Source organism: Leopardus geoffroyi, chromosome A3 (genome assembly GCF_018350155.1).
Source record: "Leopardus geoffroyi isolate Oge1 chromosome A3, O.geoffroyi_Oge1_pat1.0, whole genome shotgun sequence".
Lineage (NCBI taxonomy): Eukaryota > Metazoa > Chordata > Mammalia > Carnivora > Felidae > Leopardus > Leopardus geoffroyi.
Window position 1 is genome coordinate 137,657,887 of NC_059336.1, and position 7,218 is coordinate 137,665,104.

Sequence of the window (7,218 nt, forward strand, 5' to 3'; positions counted from 1 at the left end):
TTCTTAGAAATGAACGCGCGTCCGAAAGTATGAGGTAGGAAACAGCTAGGTTAGTCTGTTGTTAGTTTTTACTTTTTAAAACACAAAAAAAGATATTATATATCTTTATACATATCATTATATATATAATTACGTCATACCCATACACATGCTACACTGGATGGAGTTCACGCTCCAATGGACACTGCTAGGTTAGACTGAATTTTTTCAAAGCCCAAATCCAGTTGCTTTGGAGTGTTTCTGGAGTAGGTGCCTTGAAATAGACACAACTGCCTGGAATGAATATAAATTGAAGATCCACCATACTCCACCAGCGGAAACAATTCGAAGTTGTTCTAGAACGATTTCTGCTGGACGGCTTACTCTCCTCCAAGGCAATCTACCACTTTCTGGACCACACGCGTCTCTCGGATACTGCGTGTACTGCCACTTGTGAGGGGCGTCTAATCATCTGATGAGCTCCACATTTCCACCCGTAAGAATACATGGTGTTTAATCAACTTGGAAAATACCGCTAACGTTATGTCTTGGCGATGTCAAAATTAAACTACGTGAGAAGAAAAGCAAGTGGGAAGAAAAATATTTCGCGGTCATCTCTAAAACATTTCTCTCCACCCCCCAGCACCTTTGCGTGGTCTCCTGCTGCTTTTAAAGCACACACCTTGAATTGTTTGTTTTCCCTGGACTGATTAAAATGTTTGAAGTCAACAAGTCTCCCTCCTTTTTTAATGAATTAAATTACACTTCTTTTTCTATTTTTTTTAATGTTTATTTATTTTTGAGAGAGATAGAGAGACAGAGTGCGAGCAGGGGAGGCGCAGAGAGAGAGGGAGACACAGAATCCGAAGCAGGCTCCGGGCTCCGAGCTGTCAGCACAGAACCCGACGCGGGGCTGGAACTCACGAACTGTGAGATCATGACCTGAGCCGAAGTCGGACGCTTAACCGACTGAGCCACCCAGGTGCCCCTAAATTATACTTCTAAGGCGGTTTTAAAAAGCAACCTATGTTCCTTATTACTTCTATACACGCATACGTTTAGTGCTAAAATGTAAAGATACGAAGGCCTGATGGGAATGCTACAGTTGAAGGAAAACTACGATAATGAAACAAGCATAGGATCCATTGACAAATACCTTGGATTATGAAAATCTAGATGCACTTTTCATGAGCTCTACGTTAAGCTGATGACTTAGCGTCCTATAACTTTAGTTACCGTAGTGCATCTAGAAACCGAATGCAATGAGAGTAATCTTGGTGGTTGTTGTTTGAAATGATATAAAGCAAATCACCTGTTACGTAAAGAAGACGTGTAGCACAGGTTCCGTGTCCGATCTATAGGCAAACGCCCGAGTTGAAAGCCTATTTATCACTTACAATGGCCAAGTTAGCATTAACTAGTTCTTAGTTTCCACATCTATACAAATGGGGATAAATATAGTACATCCATGTCACAACATTGCTAAGGGGCTTAACTAAACGTTTGAGTGTGTGTGTGAAATATATATTGGGATAATACCTGACACATAGCAGGAGACAAACATCAACGGCTTTTTAATAGCAGCTCAGTCAATATTACTCAATTTGTTCATCTTCAAATTTCATTAGTAAGTTACTTGATTTTCTATTTTTGGCACTGTGGGATTTATGGCTCTTGATATTCACAGAGTTTAAAAATGCATATGTCAATCACATTCAAATATTTTTTCAAGTATTTATTTGAAAGTTTCTAAATTAAATAGATACCACTTAATAGGAAAGAATAAGTCTCAGGTCGCCGGCACTCGTGTTTGAATAGCAGTGTCTGAGATTGTAGCCAGTTTGCAGTTTCTGAAAGGGCTTTGTTACCCATGCGAACAGTGTTGGCAATAAATGTTACCTAAAAAGTACTGTGCTTTGGACCTATTAATAGTATTTGCAAGACAAGGGGAAAGTTTTCTGAACATCACTGGGTCTGATGCCTTGTGTCCAAAACCAAAAAGCTGTTTATCTAATTATATTGTTAAAACACAGATTCTTAGAGCAGTGACTTGTAATTGTTGTAGCCAGTTTGTGCCCAACAATTCTAACAAGTTTTAAATGCCATTATATTAAACCATCGCAAGATTTTGCCAAAGGAAACATTATGCACAGATTCACCCAAGGTGATTTGGGGTAACAAATCTCTATGAAAGTGACGAACGCCAGAAGGGTGTTTTTAACATTTACGTATCAAAATCCGAGTGGATCACGGCACCATTATGGAAAACTTATAAAACTTCTTTCTGTGAAAGAAATTGAAGACCATATAATGAATTAATTAAAAATTAAGAAACGAGGGTGTCTGGGTGGCTCAAGTCGGTTAAGCCTCCAACTTCAGCTCAGGTCATGATCTCAAGGTTCGTGGGTTCGAGCCCCGTGTCGTGCTCTGTACTGACAGCTCAGAGCCTGGAGCCTGCTTCAGATTCTGTGTCTCCCTCTCCCTCTGCCCCTCCCCTGCTCACACTCTCTCTCTCTCTCTCAAAAATAAATAAACATTAAAAATTTTTTAAACTATGAAACAATTAATTAAAAATTATCGTACTACCCAGTGCCTCTCTGCCTATGCACAGGCCCCTGTATACCTTTAGGTTTTCTATAAGATCGAAGCCCCAGGTCATACTTTTAGGCATAAAAAAAATAACAAAAAAAAAGGTGATAATTCATGGAAAAAATCCAGAGTCAAGTCAAATTTTACTTGTTTTGTCTATACTGTAATTATCAAAACAGGTAAATGCATTAAAAATATTTTAGAATTTTTTTTTTCCAAAACACAAGTTAAAACAGAAGAGCTGTTGCTTGACCCTCAGGTAACAAAAATGTCTAAGTTGCCATACGCAATTGTTCCCCCATATTAGAATTTTGAATTTTACTGTCTGTGGAAAGAACATGTACGTGTCGATTCGTGTGGTAAGTGATTGCGGAACGTCCATTCGACGCCGAGGGCCAGATAGTGAACGTGGGACCAGAACAATAGCGCACATGTAAGGCTATAATGCTGGACACGATGTCATACCTGCTGGTCCGCGAGCAACCGAATCCCAGGGGTTGTCAGAGGAACAGCATAGAAGGAAAGGGGGGAATAAGGAAAGTGTAATTGATGTCAACCAGACTCACCTAGTCCTCTTAGATTCTGACAAAATTGGCTTGAATTTCCAGCGCAGGTACCCCAGGATGCCCCATCGCCCTCAAAATTTACTCTCCCAAGTGTGCTATTCCTGAGCCACACCGCACTCCCCGTGATGCTAACTGCTGCACTCCCCTCCCCCAGCCGCCCCCACACAACGCAGTGTGTCCCGGGCGATGGGTATTGAACGGTCAAAAAAATAGAAGAGGTTTGCATGCAACAAAAGTGTAGCCCAAAGGGTGTTTGCAATATGTTTTGTCCAAGTGGGCAAAGAAAGAAACGCATCTTGAGTTGAAAACGGTAACAAGTCTCTGCCCCCAGGATCCGCATGGCTGACTTTAAAACAGGAAACTTTGTGGCATGAGTATAATACCTACTCCAGCACACGCGATCTTCTTGTGTCCATCTGCTTGAAACTGATCTTCCCAACTGCTTGCAAGCAGGTACCGTGCAGGGAGATGCGCAGGGAGACTGAATTCAGATCAGTTAAAGAGCAGAGACCCAAGTGGAGAAACGGCATCTTAACACGTCTGCAGTCACAGCTGGGAAGTGCACAGTCCACATCTGAACACAGGTGTCCCTGCATCAAAAACACAAGCCAAGTTTACTATGAGATGATGCTTCACCCGGGGCGCCTGGGTGGCTCCGTCGGTCGAGTGTCCACCTCGGCCCAGGTCATGATCTCACTGTTGGTGAGTTCGAGCCCCACGTCGGGCTCTGTGCCGTCAGCCTGTCAGCGCCGAGCCTGCCTCGGATCCTCTGTCCCCCTCTCTCTGCCCCTCCCCCACTTGTGCTCTCCCAGAAATAAATAAATATTTAAAAAAAAAAAGAAATGGTGCTTCATGAGTCAGAAAATAAATTAAGGCTGTATTTTGGGGGGAAAGTGTCATGTACACAGACTAACGAAGACAGCAAATATCTCCCCTGGGGTGTCACTAAGTGCGGACGTAGATCAGGCACCTGTGGGGCCTTAGCTGCCCACTCTCTGCTGCTCAAAATGGGATCTTCAGACCCACACCCCCAGCAACACGTCAGCCTTGCAGGAATCGCAGACCCTCTGGCCCCAGCTCCGAGCCGCAGAATCAGACCTGCGTCTTCCTGAGCCGCCCAGCTTACCCCTCAGCCCTCCTGGGTCAGACAAATGCTGATCTGGATGATCCCATTACTCCCAAGGGGGCTCAATCGAAAACACGTAGTTTGCAAATTAAATGGGAGCCTCCAGACGTGTGATGATGCGGTCAGACCCGCGGTCACGCTTCCCGGACGGAAGCGCATGTGACGTGCCCCTGTGACTTGGGGCCGAACAGATGCGTCTTTCAAAGCAGAGATTACTCAGCGGACTCCGTGACTAGGATGCTATAGGTGGGGCCACCCACGGCCATTGACAAAATCCAAACAAGGAAGAGGAAGAGAAAGGCGGTCCCGCCTTCACTCCCACCGTCCAGGTCCCCCGGCTGAGTCAGGGCTGTTCTTGGACTCTGGTTCCTCCCCGACAGACGCGTGCGGAGCCGGAATTAGAGGAGGTGCAGGTGTGACCGCCCCCTCCCACACCCCCCTCGCCCGCTTCCCTCAGCCCTGCCGCAGGCTCCTTTCTATTTGGGGACGGGTGACTCAACCAACAGTCGTGAGTAATTCTCAGCTCGATGATGGCATCCCGCCTTCCCAGGCCTGAAGTCGAGCGTCTGACTTATCTGCGTCCTGTTTCTCTTTCCCCTCGAGCAAGGAGGGAAGATAGTTCTTTAGAAAAAACAAATGTCTTCAGGCTGCTGAGCCCACGGTGGCCTCCAAACTTGACATGCAAATCTACCAGAGAGCTGGCTAAAACGTGGGCTCTAAGTCACCGGGTCTGGGGTGGGGATGTGACGCTGGCCTGCCAAGGACCCGCAGGCCTGGCAGCTTCTCTGACCGCGCTGGGGACGGTTGCCGCGGTGACAAACTGCAAAACCAGTAATGCCCGCGTTTGGGAAAAGTCACCTGGAAGTAAGTATTTAAAGTATCAAGATCCTTTAAATACACTTTCCTGACACCGTGACTACACTTTTAATGAATTTGTTCTGGATAGATGCTCAGGAATGTGTGCAAAGATTTCCAGAAGAGCCTTCTTCACCGACTTATTGCAATATCAGAAAGGAAGGGAACATCATCTGACGGTTCTCAAAATAGGGACTTGACCCCAAAATCATGTAACCTGAAGTTACTGAAACACAGGTTATTGAGGAAAAAAAGCATAGGTATCGGCACGGAAAAATATTCGACATATAATTTGAAGAGACTAAGAGGTCATGAAACTGTGTTCAGTTAACCTCATATTTCATTACTTTATCTGGATATTAAGCGATATGTGGACATTTAAAAGCATGAAAAGGATATGCAGTAAAGGCGATACAGTCACGTATGTGTAGTATCGGGGGTAATGGCTTATTTTTTTCTCACTTCTTTTCAAAACCTATATGCCAAATTCACAAAAATTAAATAGATATAATAAAATGTCTAAATTGTGCATCCTTGAAACTGATGCCCCTTTTAAATTATGATGTATTCTCTGTTATATGCAGATAACATTCGGTATCACATTATCTTCTATATCATAGCCTAATAACTTTTAATGGCATGTCTAGAAACTAAAAATCTCTTTCACAGATACTCAGCCTCAGTGGACCCCAGTCTGAGTCCCCGACAGACACTGACCTTGGTCCTGTAGCCCATCGGAAGTTGGTCCTGTAGCCCATCAGAAGTTACTCCTGGCTCAAGCCGGCTGCATCCCTACCCCTGCCCTCTCTTCCCAGCCCCTTCCCTCTTTGCCGTTCATTTGGATGGTGAGCCTGGTGTTTAATTCCACACCCAAAGGAGAAGAGGGTCAGGAAATGCTGCCTGGACACCCTGCATGGCAGGCTCTGGGCTGAGACCCCCACGGGCATCCGGGCTCCTGCCTAGACCTGGAGTCTAGGCTGCTGGCTCTGCAGAGGAGGGACAAGTGTGGATGTCACTGAACCTGAAATCAAGGGAGGAGGGCTGAGTGTTTGCTGTGGGCCAGGTATCTGGCTAGCACCAAATCCTTTTACACCACGCAAACCCTACACAACCCCCACGGCAGGTCTCCCCTGGTCTCAGGATCCCCATTTGACTGACTGACAAGACTGAGGCCCACGATGAAGGAGCTCACTCAACTCCCGCGGGCAGGAGGAGACCGTGCTGGGTTTGTCTAAGCCTTCAGATTCCCGGTTAGCTCTCTTTACACATTAAACAGGAAACACACAGATAAAGTAGAGGATGTCCCGGTCAACCTGAACTTGAGCTAAACAACAGGTAGTTTCTTTGGTGTGAGTATGCCCCACACGGTACTTGGGACATATTTATTGTTCTGACCGAATGCGTCCTCCCCAAATTCATATGCTGAAGTCCTAACTCCCCGTGTTATGGGGCCTTTGGAAGGTAATTAAGGTTAAATGAGATAATGAGGGTGGGATCTGTGCCTTATAAGATGAGGGAGAGAGCGCGCTCAGGGGAGGCTGGGTGAGGACACAGGGAGACCTATCATTAAAGAACTAAAGATCTTTAAGACAAAGAGGGTCTGGGCAGTACCTCATACTGGGGGATATGTTCAAACAGAGAAAGAAGGACCAGGGAAATCAAGTTTTCACTGTGTCAATGGCATATGGATCTTCCAAAGATTAAAAATTGCAATCCCCATAGCTGTCCTTCATCCGCGCTAAAAATTAAAATTTAAAAGTATTTCAAAAGAAGTATCGAAATATACCCCTTAAACCTGCTGGCCCCACGCTGGCCTTCTGCATGATCTTACGGGAAACACGCAAGCAGATCCAACTATTCAGCTAGCCCCGGTCTTCAGTGGGGTAGAACCTAGAGCCCAGCAAAAAATCCCCACTCACAGAGCCAACTAGTATTTGGCAAGGGATCCAAGCGCACTCAGTGTAGAAAGGAGATTCTCTTTGACAAATGGTGTTGGGAAAATGGGTAACCACATAAAGCAAACAAAATTCTTCTTAGACCACTCAAAAGAGTACCTTGAAATGGCTTCAAATTTTAAACATAAGCCCAGATACGTAAAATTCC

General features: G+C 45.2%; 1 long non-coding RNA gene across 1 annotated transcript; it reads right to left on the bottom strand.

Moving 5' to 3' along the window:
* Positions 1 to 2,704: 2,704 nt before the first annotated feature.
* LOC123579800 lies at positions 2,705 to 4,639 on the bottom strand. The gene is made up of 2 exons (XR_006702964.1): positions 4,261 to 4,639; positions 2,705 to 3,724 (listed from the first exon to the last, which is right to left on the bottom strand). It is a non-coding gene; the product is annotated as an uncharacterized LOC123579800 (long non-coding RNA).
* Between the last annotated feature and the right edge of the window lie 2,579 nt (positions 4,640 to 7,218).